The sequence below is a fragment of the Martes martes genome, assembly GCF_963455335.1.
Source record: "Martes martes genome assembly, chromosome: 8".
NCBI classification, from domain to species: domain Eukaryota; kingdom Metazoa; phylum Chordata; class Mammalia; order Carnivora; family Mustelidae; genus Martes; species Martes martes.
In genome coordinates, this window is record NC_137895.1 from 128329930 (window position 1) to 128348499 (window position 18570).

An 18570-nucleotide genomic window follows, 5' to 3' on the forward strand; every position below is an offset into this window, starting at 1 on the left:
AAGGCATCAGAATTATCTATTTCTTGAACATCTGAAAGAATGCAGTCAGATCCCAATACTTCTCAACGGTATAGCTTTTAGAAAGCCTGAATAGAGCAAAAAATAAATCTATAAATAAAGCTGGTACCATTTTGACAAATATAATAGTTGGCTCAGACTTCCATAGTTTGGGAACAAACTAGATTTAAGTAAATCGAAGAGGTTATTCATAGAGAGGACACAGAGTACAGCAAGACGCACAGTAAAGAGATCAGCAACGTCACCTTGGAGAGCCAGGGGTACGAGTTTCTGGACTCCAAAAATCCTCCCTAGCGAAGCACAACTGCTGATGATACCTGAAGCCTAACTGCTCTCCTTCCCATCAGTTTTAATCGGAAAGTGTGCTAGAGATCACCTCACCTGTGCTGAAAACACCCCACCCATCATGGAGTTATACAGGCAATGGAACAATCTCAAACACAAACACACCATTCTCCACCTCCCAGGGTCTTCCAGCTGGGTTCAAGTTCATTTCTGAACTTAATGCTGGGAATCAGAACAAAGGCCAGTATTTCCAGAAGCCATCTTCTGGTACCATGTCAGCAATCTTTAGAACAGTCTGGAGTGTGTGTGTATCCACCTAGCTCTTAAAGATAAAGAGAGTAGTTTCCAGATAGCCTACTGTATTGGAGAACTGTGTTCTTGCCAGATCACAATCTTCTTGAGCCTGGCTCCAGATCTCATACAACCCGAACCCTATATAGTACCTGATAACCAAAAAATGATTTTCTAATTTTCTTTAAGTTTCTGTCTGCCTTCTCAAATCTCACATAAAATCATCAATGATGCACTTTAACCCCAATAAAATGTTTTCAGATTACCTCTATCCCCACTGCGGCTCTATGCTCTGGTGTTAATAAAGCTTCCTTCTTCCTGAGTTTGAAGAGAACATAGACACTAGATAGTAAAAGTGTGGTAGGAAATGTACCTCATGACAAAGGATATAAAATAAATAGAGGAAAGGAGACAGAATAACAGAAAGCAAGTTCAACGAAAAGTTAATGCACTTGCGAGGTTTGGTTTGGAGATTGGTGGGCTGTAAGGCTGGGTGATAAATTAGAGCTAGATGTTGGAGACTGAGCCAATTTTATTTCAGGAGCGACGTAGACAAATTCATGTTTCAAAAAGCTCCACCTGGCATCCATGGGGAAATGTGCGTTAGAGATGGAAGAGTCGAGAGTGGGGAGAACTGGGGCGAGAGCTGATGAAGCCTCCAGAAAACAAAGTCAGGAGGCATAAAGGGTACACAGACTTAAGATGTCCTAGGAAGAAGGACTGGCAGGACTTAGTCACAAACTAGATATGGGGAATTGAAGAAGACCAAAAAAGCAAGGATAAATTCTAGTTTTATGAGACTTTCTCAAACAAGGAGCACAGGGTCAAAGCTCGGTTGTGAACAGCTTAACCTCTTAGGTAACTGTGGGAATCCATGTGGAAATATTTACCCAGGAGTTCTGCTGGGAAATCTGGGTTGCTTAGGTGCTAAACAAAAAAGAAAAGAAAAGAAAAGAAAAATCTCAAGGATAAGACAAGGTTATTTTAAGGACATTGAAACTTGAGCCACAAGAAAAGTTAAAGCTAAAAGGGAGTTATTCTTCCCATCATCCACCTCTCAACATTCTCAGTCTTTCCAGGCCACAGGCATCCACTCTCCACTCTGCAGCCAGAGAGATTTTCCTAAAACAAGTAGGATCAGGCCACTCCTGACTAACGCCCATGACCCTGAGGCCAAGACTCACAATCCTTAATTTGGCCTTAGACAACACTTATGGTCAAGCTCCAGCATAGTCCTCCGCCTCATCTCCCATAACTCTGGTCCTTGCCACTGATGGAGAAACAGAAGATTAAAGGAAAAATAAAGTGATAGAACAATGATCTCTCATCTTTTTGTATTAACATATAATGTATTATTTGTTTCAGGGGTACAGGTCTGTGATTCATCAGTCTTACACAATTCACAGCACTCAACCATAGCACATACCCCACCCAGTGTTCATCACCCAGCCAAGACAGAGGATCATCTTTTTTTTTCCCCCTGCCCATCAGCTGTACTCTCCATCTACCTCCTCTAGGAGGATCCAAATCTTGCTCTTCTCCTGTAACTTTCTTTATGTGGCTCTGGCTTTTACAGACTCGCCTGGAGTCTTGACATCATATGTCTCAGAAATATATTTTAATAACATGAAGCAAAATTCCTTTACTGTCCATGTCGTTATTCCAGATTCCTACGAGAGAGAATCTGGGTGGCTCATGATGAAGGTCAAGTGACAACTTTCTTCCAGTCAGCCGTGGACAAGGGTCAATATCACATAGAAAGTAAGAAGCCTTTCCAGGGTAATGGGGACAGTCAGGCTCACAGAGGAGGAGGCGTGGGCACCGAGGAAGTGATCCACTTCTCTATCCCAATTCTGCCCTCTTTGTGTGTGACTATTTTTCTGATTTCTCAATTTATACTTAAATTTAGTTCTAATATTATAAAGTATCAGTACCACTCACGCAGGTTTTCAGTCCCAACCAACTCAGTATGGTACGTGAATCTGATATGCATGCTCTTGTTTTCCTTTATCCAGATTACTTGTGAAAATATTTTAAAAAGAAACTTGGTTTCCTACTGTGGCATTACAGAAAGCTCAGACCTCTTGCCCCCACCCCCGAAAAGTGGTTTTAGAAGAAAAATGTTAAAAATCAAGAAGCTAAAAGCACAAGGTTATTGACTACATCTGCCTGTAGTAACAGATGGTAATACTAATTGTTCAGAAGCTGCATATTGTTTTAATTTTCTCAAGGGTAAAATATGAAAGTAGACATGGACAGATTTTTAATATTCTATTTCTACACTCACTGTATGAGCTTTGCAAATTATTTGACCTTTTAATAAAATGCACCTTCCTTTTTATGAAAGGACATGGCCTTTTTTTAAGGAGAAACAGTTTTAGAAGGTAGCAAAAAATATCACAACCTAGAAAAACTCATTTGAAATTAAGTTGTCTATTTGCAAGTGAATGAGGTGCTATTTCTGTCCATTTCAATATAATCAGCATTCCTGCTTCCAGTAATATTCAAATTTTCATTGCAAATTGCTGCGATGAGTTTCTGCATTTTCTCATAACTCAGGACTCAGAACTCATCCCTGGTTTGTGGGCTCTCTTAACATCTATACGAGAGTTTTAATAATAGTTGGAAGACAAGTACCTCCTTCCATCTATACCAGTTGGATAGGAAATATAGCTAAAAATTAAAAATAAAATATCATGTTAAAGAGTCATGAGGTGGGGGGCATGTAAATCATTGATCAAATTGAATGTAGATGGTACATAATAAAATGTTGCACAAAGAGGATGAAAGAGATCTCGAACTTGGGTCTTGCCAAACCTAAGCTCCATCTTTGAAAGGACATCTTCTAATCTCCAATAAGACGTCAAAATTCTTTTTTATCGTGGACTTAAAATATAACCCCGTACACAACCTAGAGAGTCAACTTCAAGAGGTGCCAGGATGAACTTTTCTGCCTACCCCACTCTGAACCTTTCAAGCAAAAAATGAGAATTTTAGAAAATTCATATCCACCACCATAAACTTTTTAAAACTTTTAGGATAATAGCGATGGTGATTTTCATGACTATGATTTTTATATTATGTAATTAAATGTGCCAATATTTGGAATATCTGCATAATTCAATAAATCATTATTTTCCACATGACCCATAACTAATGTTACAAAATCATACACAGCTAAAAGACCCATTCAAAATGTAAGACAAACCAGTGGAATTTAATGCAGCAGAGTACTAAAACTTCACAGATAGGGTTTCAGATTCCCCAGTGCAACTCACTTATCTGAAATGACTACCAAAATACTCTTTTGCTGACTGCATATCTATGGGAGGTCAAGTTTTCTCCATATATTTTAATCAAAACAACATATCACAACAGATTGAATGCAGCAGTAGATGTGTAAATCTACCTGCACATGTTTATCTTATATGGATACAACTTCTCTATTTCTCTCATTTGATAAAAGAATATTTAGCTGACTGAAAACTTATGTTCTTCAGAGAAAAATCCACTTGGAGTATTTTATATGGAATGATTCTATGATTTCTCTCAGCTTTTATAAGAGCTTATATTTAGAAAGAAACAGAGTCCATAAGCAAATATTTGTGAGATGACGGAGGAGTGGTAGAATTCTACAGATGAGTCTAAGATGTCCCAAAGACTGAGCAGATGTCTAATTGTAAAGGAAAGGAGTCCTTTCTCTTAAACAAAAGCAAAACAAAAACTAAAACAAAACCCATGTTTTTTGTTTTTGTTTAAGGGAAGGGGTATGCCCTGAACAGGGTTCTGTTATGTGCAAATGTCTCTTTCAAAAGAAAGGGGGCAGGGAGAGAGAACATCTGGGGGTCTATGTATAGGATAATAGAGAATGGGGAAAATGAGAGATTTTCAAGCAGCTGACAAATAAGTTTGAGTTAAGAGCTTTGTGAGAGGAAGTGCCATGTGTCCTCAGCAAAATGATTTTGGGGAAAGGGTCCTGTGATGAGGAGTTGCTCCTGTTTTTCTTGCCTCTCCTTTTCTGGTTCACACAATCCTTCTCCCAGATCCCCCACATGCCTTTTTTTTTTTTAAGATTATTTATTTATTTATTATTTGGAGAGAGAGAGAGAGTGCGTGCGCACAGGAGTGCCACGTGAAGGGGGGAGGGTCAGAGGGAGAAGGAGAGAGAGAATCTCAAACAGATCCCCGCTAAGCATGGAGCCCCAAGACCCTGAGGTCATGACCAGAGCTGAAATCAAGAGTTGGACATATAACCGACTAAGCCGCCCAGGTGCCCCTCGCACATGTCTTTAGATGGGAGCATGTGTGCTGGAAAGCAATAAACATCAATTCCCTCTCTTGGGAAGACCTTGGCTAATAACAAGTATAACAAGTATCCTATATATACCTGAAAAATTATCGTGTGTGATAAAGCAGGAGATGCTCTAAAAATGGACAAAAAGTGGTCAATCTCACATAATTAATGTTAAAAATTGTAGAAATGATAAACATTCTTTACCATTCTGTATTTTTTATGAGCTCTCCGTGAGGCAGACTGGTCCATTAGAAATATTTCTCAGAGGATTTGCAAGATGAGAAGGTCAGAAAAAAATCCTCCACAGTTTCTCTTTATTTTGCCTTTTGAAACACTTGTAAACATTTATATGAGGTTTTCAAGAGACCTAACTCCCTGATTCAATTTTTAGTCAAGGTCTTTGAAGATAGTCATCAGTTTCTGCTTCCTTTAAAACCAAAATTACACTAGTACAGCCTCTTCTGACATGTGGCTATTGGTCTGATTTAAAACTTGCTGGTTTAAACCTGTACATTCAGTTCTATGCAGCCTGAATTCTAAACACAACCCATTTCTCCTTAAGACAAGAATTCAATAGAATGTGAATTCTACATAGAATTTCACCCAATTTTAAATGTTCACCTTAAATTTGCTGCCTAAATTTCTTAAAATAATGGGGTTTTAGATTGTATAATGGAGTCACTGGGTCATTAACTCCTACTATACTTAACATGATTAGAGACAACTGTTTTCAAATCTCATTTTCGTGCTGCAAAGCTTCCAATGGGCTTATTATTTCAACTGGAATCAATACCCAGTTTCCAAGGAAGAACAGCACTTGATGAAAGACTAAGTATGCCTCTGACATCATGCGCCATATTTCCTACCTTGTTAGCAGCTTTCAAATAGAGGTTCAGGAGCCAAGCCTCGGATTTTGTTCCTGACCCCATAGGAGTGGACTACAGGCTCCTTGGCTGGGACAGAGTTCTCTGTCTGTGTTTTCTTACCACCCGACTGTTCATCTTGTTCCAGGCCCCTCCTCTGAGTAGTTTTTTGAAATCAACCTATTTCCCATCTGGCCCCTGTTCTTCCTGTAGCTTTGACTTGGCTCTCCTTGGATCCAGCTTCCTGTCCTGCCTCTGCTGACCCTCAGAATCAGCCTCCCTGCTAAAGTAATGAGCATTGGGAACATCAGCCTGGGGAAACCACATCCACATCCTTCATTCCCTTCACTTCACATCTGCTCACTTGCCCCCATTGATCTCACCCTACAGCAATCACATTTTAGTCTCTTGCCTTCTTTCCAACCCACTATTCTTTCATACTCTTCCATTAAAATAATGTCCTTGGTCGCTTTTCCCTCTTCTCACCCCTTGTTTACCATCTCAGTCTTCTGATCTTTTTTCCTCCTAATCTGTTTATTTCTATATCTCCTCTTTTTATGTTCTTCCATTTTTCTGTTAAGTTTTTTTTTCGACTTTTCTCTTCACTTCCTTTTCTGCCACAACTGAAGTATTTACTCCAATATTTGCCAAGCAACAAGCCTTGCCAAATGTGTGGTTTTGAATCAGACAGCTCCCATACTGGAGTTTTCTATCTGGGAAACCAGGTGAGAAAATACCAAATACTCACAATGGTTTCAAAATAAGTGAAGTTTATACAGCATATTATGGGATGGTCTTGCACCATTGTCCTAGGTTGCTCTTTGGGGCTCCATCAGAATCTCACCAACCCTTGGGCTGGCACATAGATCCTATCCTCAGAGTTCTAAATCCTCATCAATAACACCTACCAACCAGAGGTACTGTACCTCCTCAGGCCGACTGTTTTCCTTCTATACACCTACTATTTGTGTTAATGTTACCCTTGGAAAGTCTATTTGTCCAAATGTTGCAGAATTTTTAAATGGAAAGTCCAAGCTTAATCATAAAAAAGGAATAGCATTCTAAAATGAGAACATGTTAAGGTATATAATTCCATTCTGAAAATCCTTGAAAGAAAAAAATTCATTCTAAATTTTCTGTTGGAAAGTTATATTTGCATTGTGGCAGGGCTAGTCCAAAGGATATAGTGTATACATGGGTGTCCTTAAATATACAGAAATGATTCTGTATTTGTTGCATCACATTCTGAGTGTTTAAGATGTGGCTAGTCATGAGAAATGACCTAATGAAGGAGCTCAAGAATCCGTGAGTGGCCATGACCTTACTTCTGCTGAGGTAATTAGAGTACCAGCTCTTTAGAAGGAGTAATGCTTCATCCTGAAAAATTACCTGCCACTGAAAATTTCCTTAAACTATTCCATATTCCATTTCAATTTCTGTATCAGATCTAGTGTAGAATGAGCTGATAACACCTTAGGCAGGAGGGTAATAAAAAATTTTAACAAATATTTAATGTTTGGTAGGGAATGTGTACTGACAGTTCAGAATGGAAGCTCAACCAATCAGAACTGATACCATAACGGTGCCCACCTGCTAGTTAGTATCAGCTCCAGTTTTGGAAACCCATAAATAATGAATATAAGAGATTGACTATGTCAATGTTTTGAATTGCATGTATTTTTAATGTGCCTTTTGTTTGTATAAAAGAAAAAAGTGGTTTGGGTAAGTAGAAATTGGGAAAGCCTGACTTTTTATAAAATAAATTTAAAAATCAAAATTGTAAGGTTGTACAACTTAAAACTGTAAATTAAATTACCAGTCAAGAGTTTCCTACTTAGTGGAAGGTGCCTAGTGCAATGCCTGAATAGCATAGGTAAATAGATAGCTTAAATGGTGGTATTAGTAGTATTATCTTTTTATCACCAAAAATTTACAGAATTTATTGAAAATCTATGACCACTCTGAGGACCTGTTTAGGTAATTCAGAGACTTCATAATAATCTGGCAATGTGGAAAAAAAATCAATTGAGCACTCACAGAAAGTGATAAAAAGGAAGAACTTGGTGAATCCATAAAGTAGAAGATATCCACAGATAGGAGACAAAGAAAAGGAAGCAAACTTGGAAATGCTCAATTAAAGGGGAAGTAAAAAACAAGCCAAGAAAATTCAGCAGCCTAAAAATATATCTGGTGAAACTGCATAGCACTAGAGCAAGAAAACAGTCAATACTTTGGGAACAGGAAACGAAGAACTACAGTGACCCAGTGATTTAGAGCAGTGCTCAGCAAAACTTTCACTGTCTTCTATTGCTCAGGATAAAAGCAGCCGTTAAAAAAGCCATGCAGGTAAGACCTCCAAGAGCCTAGGTAGGCCCAAGAAGCATGTGGATTCTGAGGCCCCTCCTTCACCACAACCATACCCACGCCTTTGGATTCAGCTAGTTCCAGGAGCCTATGGTTTTCAGTTGGCATCAGACAACAAAAATAAAGGGATGCAACAGGTGACATCATTTAAAAATAACTATGGCACCTGGGTGGTGCAGTTCATTGACTGGTTCTTGGTTTTGGCTCAGGTCGTGATCCTAGAATCATGAGATTAAGCCCCACATAAGGCTCCATGCTCAGCACGGAATCTGCTTGAAATTCTATCTCCCTCTCTCTCTGCCCCTCCTGTCCATGCTCTTTCTAAAATAAATAAATAAAATCTTTAAAAAATAATTAAAAAAATAACTATGGCTACCAAGAAAGTTAATTTTACCCTATGGGAAGAGGAGGATAAGAGGGAAGAGAGAGAATGATTCGTCTCATTTCCACAACCCTTCATTACATTTACAGGAGGTAAATCACTTACAAGGGTTTTGGTCAATTTGGATACACAAACGCATACAAAATAGTCAAACATCTACTTGTTGGTAATACTGCTCTTAACCCAATTACATATATATACTTAAGTCATGTATTATTAAACTTCTTTTAACTTACCAATGGTGATTTTTTCCACTCTCTCATTACATTAAAACAATTGTATTCAAATTATTCACCTGTACCTTTGACATCATCTTCACCCTTATTCAAGTCACTTTTGGAGTCACTGAGTACAGTTTTCCCAAGCACATTGTTGTTACATTTTATAAGTAAGACTCTGGCTGTGAAATATTTATTCCAAGTCATGAACAACTATTCACAGAATATTGTCAGTTGACTTTTCAATTCATCTTAGAGTTGCATGTCCTTGATCTCTAAACATTAACCCTTGATGTATGAATCTTTAGAAAAATATATTAAATATTAAGTAAATATAAAATATTTATAACACCTGTTGGAGTTATAACTACTTCTAAGCCCAAAGAAGAATGTCATGCATTCTACACTCAGCATAACAAATGAGCATTCCCTTGCCTTTTGGAGCCCTCTGAGGGCTTATCTCACTGTTCTTCCTCCTTACCCCCTCCATTCCCTTTGGTATTTCACAATTTTAAAGTTTGTGTTTCTCATTACCTTGCTTTTAGTTCTGGTTTTAGTGCTATGATTGTATCTTTGTAAAAACCATACAATATATGGTTTCATTTTGCACATTTTTTTATTTCTTTAAAAATAAAATAATGCATATCCTACAACTTGTCTTTTGGGCATGATATTATATTTCTAAGATTCATCTATGGTGAATGTATACAACTATAGGTCATCTATTTTCATTATTACAACATTCTATTTGTTGACCAGTATATATTCATCTTTCCTCCTTGATGGATATATAGGTTATTTCCAGGTTTTGTCACTACAAACAATGCTTCTGTGAATATTCTTTTGATGTCTCCATGCTCATTTAGGAGATTTTTTTAGGGTGTTTTATTGGTTCAAATACAGTTGCTGAGAACAGAATCTATTCTACATATACTAAATATAAAGGATCTATTACAAAGTATAAAACAGATTGTAAGTTAAGCTTCCTATTACAACTCGCAGTTATAAAAAAGAATGAAGAGGGCGCCTGGGTGGCTCAGTGGGTTAAAGCCACTGCCTTCGGCTCAGGTCATGATCCCAGCGTCCTGGGATCGAGCCCCGCATCGGGCTCTCTGCTCAGCAGGGAGCCTGCTTCCTCCCTTCTCTCTCTGCCTGCCTCTCTGCCTACTTGTGATCTGTCTGTCAAATAAATAAATAAAATCTTTAAAAAAAAAAAAAGAATGAAGATTACTTCTATACACTAGTATGAAGTGATTATCAAAATATAACCCTAGCTGGAAAAAAACAAGATGGAGAAGAATATACATAGTATTTATCTAAGAAAAGGAGAAGAAAGGAAGAAAGTAAGTAAGAAAGAAACAAAGAAAGAAAGACTGTCACATGCACACCTTTACTTTTAAAGGATAACCTATAAAATACATCAAAGGATTATCTATAGAGGAGAGAAGAGCTGGAGTCAAACACTTGACTTTTCTGAATACAATATGATGTGTTTTAGACTTGACTTTGGAATCATGTAAGTATTTTATATAACTTTAAAACAAATCAGAATGAAAAAAGCAATCCCTAAATATCAAAAGCAAAATCCTCAAAGTCATCTGTTTATCAAACTGATGACAAACACGGAGAGACATTATTTCAAATAATTTTAAAATACAGTACTTTGTCCATACTTCAAATCATTCATGACACAACCTGAAGAAACTCTCACTGGCAGAAATGTGGTGATTTGTCCAACAATAAAAATAATGACACACAAATTATATTAAGGTATAGGTAATTTAAGGTATTAGGAAAAACTTCTTTACCCTAGCATAAGAAGAGATGGTTCAGCACCAAGGACAGGGGCACCCATGACTGTCCAGGCTTATTTTCCTTTCCTCCCTATCAATATTTTGGTCATACCATGACCACGTTTCTTAATTTAAAAGCTCCTCCTCACTGCTGAGTTTATCTCCATCATAGTTGTCACCTTATATTAAATTACTTGTTTATATATTTTCTCAACCACACTTAAGGGTACTCTTCTCAACCTTACTTAGCACAATTCCTGGGGCAGAGCAGACTCAGTAATTTATAGATGAATTAATGAAAAATGACCCAATAAATCAACAAATAGCTTTCAAAGAAGAGTAAAATCCAAGGACACACTTAGATAAAAACAAGTATGCAAAGAAGAAAAAGTTATATATTTGTTATTACTCCTTCAGACATGAGTTCTCAATCTTAGCTGGGCATCAGAAAAATCTGTAGAGATTACCAAAGATGCATAATCCAAGATACTACTCCAGGAATGTAGAATGAGATTCCTGAGAGGTGGCATTTGTCATGTGTATGAGAACAGGTGATTTCAAAAGGCATGAAATAATTCTTCTACACATACTTGTAAGTGCTGCGATCACCCTAGAGAGAGGATTATCATCTGGAAGGGGGAGAAAGCTCCAGGTGCTGTCATTAATATGAGCAGCAGGACCCAATTTTTCAGCTAGCTAACAGAAATCAGCAGAAATTGTGTCTTTATGCTGACATCTGCTGGCCTCCAACTTCTGATGTAATAGTGCAGGTACATTATTCTTAGGTTATCTTTCCCACCTGCAACCTACAAACAAACAGTACGAAGAACCATTTCACTTCCCAGGTGGTGCCAGTAGCATAGAACCAGTCCAATCTGCTTCAACTAGAGAAGAAAAGAAATGCCAATGACAGCACAGCAGACAGGAGAGAAAATCTGTTTCAGCTTTTGATTTTCTTCTCTCTCTTTTTTTTTTTTAAGATTTTATTTATTTATTTTAGAGTGAGAGAGAGAGCGCGAGAGTGGGGGAGGAGCAAAAGGGAGAGGGACAAGCAGACTCCACAATGAGCACAGAGCCCAACACGGAGTTCCATCTCAAGACCCTGAGATCATGACCTGAGACGAAATCAAGAGTTAGAGGCTCAAGAAACTGAGCCACCAAGTGCCCCTGATTTTCTTCCTTTTAATGAACTTCATTTTTCAGGTTATCTTTGTAGAACTAGTGCAAAAATTTTCTCAAAATATAAGTGTGAAACATGTTTTTTCTTTTCTTTTCTTTTCTTTTCCTTTTCTTTTTGTGAAACATGTTTTCTTAAAACTTGAAAGCTCCTATATTTGTAAGTAATTTGAACAACCAAGCACATTCATATCATCTCAGTTAAGGCCATTTAATATTTTGCTCTTTTTGTCTAGAAACAGGCTATTTGAATTTTAAATACCCATGTAGAGGGCTTTATGCCAGATTTTCCAAAGATCTGGAAACATTTACTAACTGAACTTTATTATTCATTTCAGGAAAATCTCCTCTGGATCATTCACTAAATCTACCATTAGGGCATTTGACCTAATCCCACTGTCAAGGAGCTTATGCTCTACTTAAATGATGCAGGATTGACCTCAAATGATGTGAATGAAGACTCTGGCTATCCATTCCATCCCTGGTCAGTGGGAGGCCTGCTTCTCCCTCTGCCTCTCTCTCTTCCTCTCTGTCTCTCATAAGTAAAAAAATAAAAATAAACCAACTCACATGACAAAACTACAAAGGAGCCTAATATTTTTATTGATTTATTAGCTATGATATTGTCCCAAACTTGTATTTAATATTTATGAATCATATTACTATATGGTAATGAGAGTTGTTTCACTGTAGGAAAATATTCAAATTCTAAAAATTATAATTAATTTAAAAGAGTAAGATTAGGGGCACCTGGGTGGCTCAGTTGGTTAAGCATCTGCCTTTGGCTCAGATCATGATCCTAGAGTCCTGGGATCTAGCCCAGGATCATTTAGCCTCCCTGTCCAGTGGGGAGTCTGCTTATTCTCGTGAGCTCTCTCTCACTTGTGTGCATACTCTTTCTCTTTCTCCAATAAATAAATGAAGTATTTTAAAAAATATTTAAAAATAAAATAAAAGGGTAAGATTAAATGATACATTGAGAGCTTCAGTGTGTTTGAAGCCACTCAGGGAAATATAAAAATTGTTTAAAAATAGTATATCTTCCCATCTGGCACTGGCTGCAGGCTGCACAGTCACCAAGTTCCATCACAGCGTGGCCCTCATGGTGCCTGAGCCCACAGTATTGGTCCCCTGTGGGGACCTAGGCAAGCCAGTGGAGGTGGATATGGATGGTAAGGACCACCACTTTGGGGAAACAGAATATGCTGCCAGTAATTCCACATTTGACCAGATCAACTCCTGACTGACCCACTCAGGGGAGAACGACCACCCCCACTCCTGCCCAGGAGCTTCTTGAGTTTAACATGTAGACATGCCCTGAATTCCAGCAGCAGCTCAGGGAGGTGTCTAGCACTGCTCAGTCCCTAGATTCTGGAAGCCCCCAACCAGCCTCAACCCTGCCTCCCTGGGCAAGGCTCTGGTCTGGGATCTCATAACTTCTGCCTGCCTGGGCCACCCTTCTGCTACTACCCTTAGCATGACCCCTTCCTGGGGTCAGGTGTGGTCCTGAGACCTTTGCCTGCCTGCCCCAATTTCAGGGCAATCCCCACTCTGCCCAGGCCTCAAGTATCCACATTAAATGGGTCTCTAAGACCAAAAAAAAAAAAAACAAAAAACAAAAACACCCACATGTCTCCTTCAGTTAATATAAAATGTATATATTTTCTTCCTTTAAAAGTAAAAATAACATTTCTACATTCCTGATCTTTTTAGAAGGTTTAACCTCCAAAATATAACAAAAACATTAGTTATGATACTTCCATAGTTCAAGAAAGAAAATGATCTCTTTAAATACAACTAGGATCAATATTTAGAGTAATACCATGGCTTCCTATTCCTGGTTTGTCAAACTAGAGGTGATAGAAGAAAGACACAGTGTTAAAGATACAGTGAAAATGAGAAAACCATTACAAATCATCTACAGATGAACATAAACCCTATAAATAAACAATCTTGGGTGTGAATTATCAGAGAGAGAAGTTATTTAAAGCATGATCCAGAATTGTCTGCACTGATTTATGTCTTGAAAATTTTAAATGTAAGGCACTACAAGAGTAATGCACGTGAGAAATAGTGTTCTCTTGTATTAAGAAAGGAGCCTTTACTTAGCAAAACTCAAAAACTTAGTCATTTAATACAAAATACTACTTTCATTCCATCAACAGTCCTTTAATCTTCAGACTGGTAACGTATTTTCCAACTAGCTGTTTTTCATACCTGGACCTGAGGCCATGTTCCTACCCAGGCCTGTATTTTTCATATTAACAAATTGTTTGATACTTTGCCCCTTTAACCTCTAAGCCAGAGGTAAGTTCTGCTACACATTTCTCAGACAGCGTCTCTCTCTGGGAAGGACAAAAGTGTGAATCCTTTCTTAAAGACTCTCTTGAAGTAGTATTGTTTAAGACAATACTACTTATACAACAAACAATAGACTGGGAAACAGGAAAAACATCTTCTTGGCTTCAGATATTTTTAGTTGCTTCCTGTAAAAAAAAGTAATTTAACATAGTAAAATGGCTACATTGTTGTCCAAAGTATTAAGATTTGTACCAGGAATCAATTTGTCTCTCAGTTCCAAATCTATCCTTTTATTAATTAAAAAAAAAACTATAACATTTTATTGAGATATGATTCACATGCCATACAATTCACCCTATTACCATATACAATTCAATGGTTTTGAGAATATTCATAGAGTTACATGATCATCACCACAATCAGTTTTAGAACATTTTCATCTCCCCAAAAAGAAACTCTTTTCTAGGTGTGCCTGGGTAGCTCAGTCAGTTGGGCATCTGGCTCTTGATTCAGCTCGGATCATGATCTCAGGGTACTGAGACTGAGCCCCACATTGGGCTCTGCCCTCAGGGCAGAATCTGCTTGAGATTCTTTCTCTCCCTCTCCTTTTGCCCCTCCCCATGCTCACTCTAAATAAATAAATAAATAAATAAATAAATAAAATCTTTAAAAAAAAAAAAAGAAACTCTTTACATTTAGCCATCACCTCCTATTCTCCATCCTCTACCCACCCAGACAGCTGCGAATCTACTTTCTGTCTTTATAGTTCTGTCTATTCTGGACATTTCAAATAAATGGAATTGTAAAATATATGATATTTAGTAACTGGCTTCTTTCATTTAGCATAATGTTTTCTACTGTCACCCATGTTGTAGCATGAATCAGGACTTCATTCCTTTCTACTGCCAAATAATATTCCATTGTAATGGATATATCAAATTTTATCAGTCTATCCTTTTATTAACTAATGGACATTTGTGTTGTTATCACTTTGGGGATATTATGAAGATTGTTGTTATCAACATTTGTGTACAGGGGTTTGTGTGGACCTGTGTTTTCATTTCTTTTGGCAGTGTACCTATGAGTGGATCTGCCGGGTCATATGGTAACAATGTTATCACTTGAGGAACTAACTCCCAGGCTGTTGCAAAGCAGCTGCAGGACTTTCTTCCATTCTGACCAGCAGTGCATGAGAGTTCCAGTTGCTCCACACCATTGTCAACACCTGTGATCTTTCTGACATTGATAGCCATCCTAGTATATGTGAAGTGGTAGCTCACTGTGGAATTACCCTTCTTTACAGTGCTTTGTGATAGCGAAGCTAGACCTTATAAACATTTTTTCTTTGTCTTTGCCCACAAGGCAAAGCTTTTCTGCAGAGGCCATGGAATGCACACTGCAAGAGGAAGGAGATTTTCTTCCTCATTTGAATGTGCTTTTCTTCTTACATCTATGGTGAGGCTCCCAGTGGCATGTGAAAGACCCACTGGTTCTCAACTTTCAGCAAATCTGGCTAGCACCCTAGCCAGGCAAATTCCTTCTTCACCAGCCCCAGTCCAACAGCTACAACCAGCTCTGATCTGAGGCACTTTGGGACTTTAGGAACCTCTTTTGCACCTAGTAGGCTACAGAGGTATCCTCTCAAAGAGGTCTGGATATCTATTCTAGGGTGGAAAGAGCCCTCTTGCAAGTTTATTCTTTCCTTGGATTTTCCCCCTTAACCCTAGAGGTAGCAGCTCTTCCCTTTGTTATTGCTCTATTGTCTGCAAATTTCTTTTACTCCTTTTAGTAATGACCTACATTTCCCTAGTTAATAATTGCTGTGTCTGAATGTGTGTCCCTTCAAGATTCATATACTGAAATCCTAATGCCCATTTTGACAGTATTAGTTAAGTGGGACCTTTGGGTGGTGATTAGATAATGAGGGTAAAAACCCTCATGAATGAGATTAATGCCTTTATAAGAGAGATCCCAGACAGCTGCCTTCCTCCCTTTTGCCATATAAGAATACAACAAAAGGACTTGGCAATGGGCCCTCATTTGACCATGCTGGCACCCTGATCTTGGACTTCTGATCTCAAAAACAGTGCAAAATTAGTTTCTGTTGTTTATAAGCTATAGAGTCTGTGGTATTTTGTTATCGCAGCCCAAGTGGATGAAAATGATAATTTTTACATTAAATTTTCCCTGTTTGAATTAACAGTATGTTTCCACCTCTTAACTGGACCCCCACTGATACAAAATTCTCCTTCTTTTAATGCAATTAGATATAATGAAGATTTTCTTTTTGAATTAGTTGTATCAATGCCACTCCAAAATAGAGTCAATTATTTTTAGAACCTTAAGTGTGTTAAATTATCATTGCAGTGCTATCTAAATCCACCTTTGCAAATTTAACATATTAGAATGTCAAAATCTCTAGTAAACAATTTCAAAAACTATAAAAAGAAATTCTAAAACTGCTGAATTGCTATCATTGCAATGAAAGAGTTGTAAAATGTAACTTTATGTGAAAATTTAAATGCTTTCAAATTTTAATTAACTGTCTTTTGAAATAAGTGCAAAAACTTGCCCAACTCAGCATAAAGTAAAGTTGGAATGGCATGCTTCATGGATTTGTAAGGGATATATATATCCCTTCAGTAACAACTTCCTACCATCTTTAACCATAGGTTATGATCTGTCTTCAACTTCCAGGTGAAATAAAAATACTAAATTATGATACAAAAGAAAATAGGAGTAAGGACAATTTTCTCTGTCCAAGTTAATTTTAATGGAAACCAAGAAGATGGCCCTACATAATCATCAGTATAGACAAGTTTATAGAAAGCCAGTTGGGCAGACCTGGTCAAGACCTGGACGGAACTTAATTAGTTCTTATCTAATTTATTTTTATCTTGCCACTTCCTTAAAGCTGTCCTATATCATGTCAGAAGTCCACGTTCATGCCCAGTAGCCAACATTTCTCTGGCACCTGCTGACTTTGTGGGCTTTTTTTTTTTTTTAAATTTCTTTCCAGTGTACCAGAATTCATTGTTTATGCACCACACCCAGTGCTCCATGTAATACGTGTCTACCATAATACCCATCACCAGGCTCCCCCAACCTCCCACACCCCTCCCCTCCAAACATGAAGTTCATTTAATACTTGCTGCTCAACAGATAACTAATGGTAAATCCTGATGTAAATTCCCATGCTACCGTGTTGTAGCCCTAAAACAGCACCAGTTATCAGAAAGAACTAACTTAAATTTTTAGGAGGCCATTAACCCATACCATACAAGTGAAAAATGAAGCATCAAAACTTTGCTTGAGGGGCGCCTGGGTGGCTCAGTGGGTTAAGGCCTCTGCCCTCAGCTTGGGTCGTGACCCCGGGGTCCTGGGATTGAGCCCCGCATCAGGCTCTCTGCTCAGCGGGGAGCCTGCTTCCCTTCCTCTCTCTCTGCCTGCCTCTCTGCCTACTTGAGATCTCTGTCTGTTAAATGAATAAATAAAATCTTAAAAAAAATTTTCTCTTGGAGTTCAATAGGTAGGGGCTACAGTGTTGGACTTATATAAATCTTTTTTTTTTTTTAAGTTTTATTTATTTGAGAGACAGAGTGCACATAAGCATAAGTGGGGGAGGGGCAAGGGGAGAAGAAGAAAGAGTTCCAAGCAGACACCACTCCAAGTGAGAAGCCCAATGGAGGGCTGGACCTCATGACCCTGAGATCATGACCTGAGCCCAAACCAAGAGTAGGAGGCTCCACGGACTATGCCATCCAGGCACCCCTGGACTTATTTAAATAGAGCAGTCTTTTTTTTTTTTTTTTTAGATTTTATTTATTTATTTGACAGAGAGAGAGATCACAAGTAGGCAGAGAGGCAGGCAGAGAAAGAGGGGGAAGCAGGCTCCCCGCTGAGCAGAGAGCCCAATGCGATGCGGGGCTCAATCCCCCAGGACCCTGAGATCATGACCTGAGCCAAAGACAACGGCTTAATCCACTGAGCCACCCAGGTGCCGCTTTAAATAGAGCAGCCTTATAGCTATCCTGCCCAGTAAATAGGAACAAGGTTAAATGACCCAGAATCCCAAAGTTGGGGAATCCCAATGTAGTATTGCCTTTGGTTCCATTACATCCCTGGGCATATAGCACTCTCTTTTAAGAAACAGTGATGCAAGAAAAAGGCACAAGTTTTGAGATAGTTAAACAGGATTGAAATAAGGCTTCTGCCAGAATAAGCCCTGTGAACTTGGCAAGTCATTTACTTCTCTAGACCACCATAAAGAGAGTAAAATTCCCCTTATTAACACAGTTATCATACATATTAACAAATATAAAAATTTTAGTCAATGTCTGGAACACGCTAATTATTCCACAAATGGTTATTAGGAGTGGAATGGGAATAAATGACATATTCGTGTTTTTAACACACAATGAAAGAATGGCACTGATAGTACTCTATTAAATGTAAATGGCTAAAAAAAAATGAAGGCAACTTCCCATTAATCTGTGGTATATCTATGCTTATTATTCAAATATCAATTACAACAGTATCTCATAACTTAATTCTCCCAACTATATGTGGAAATTCCATCCAACTC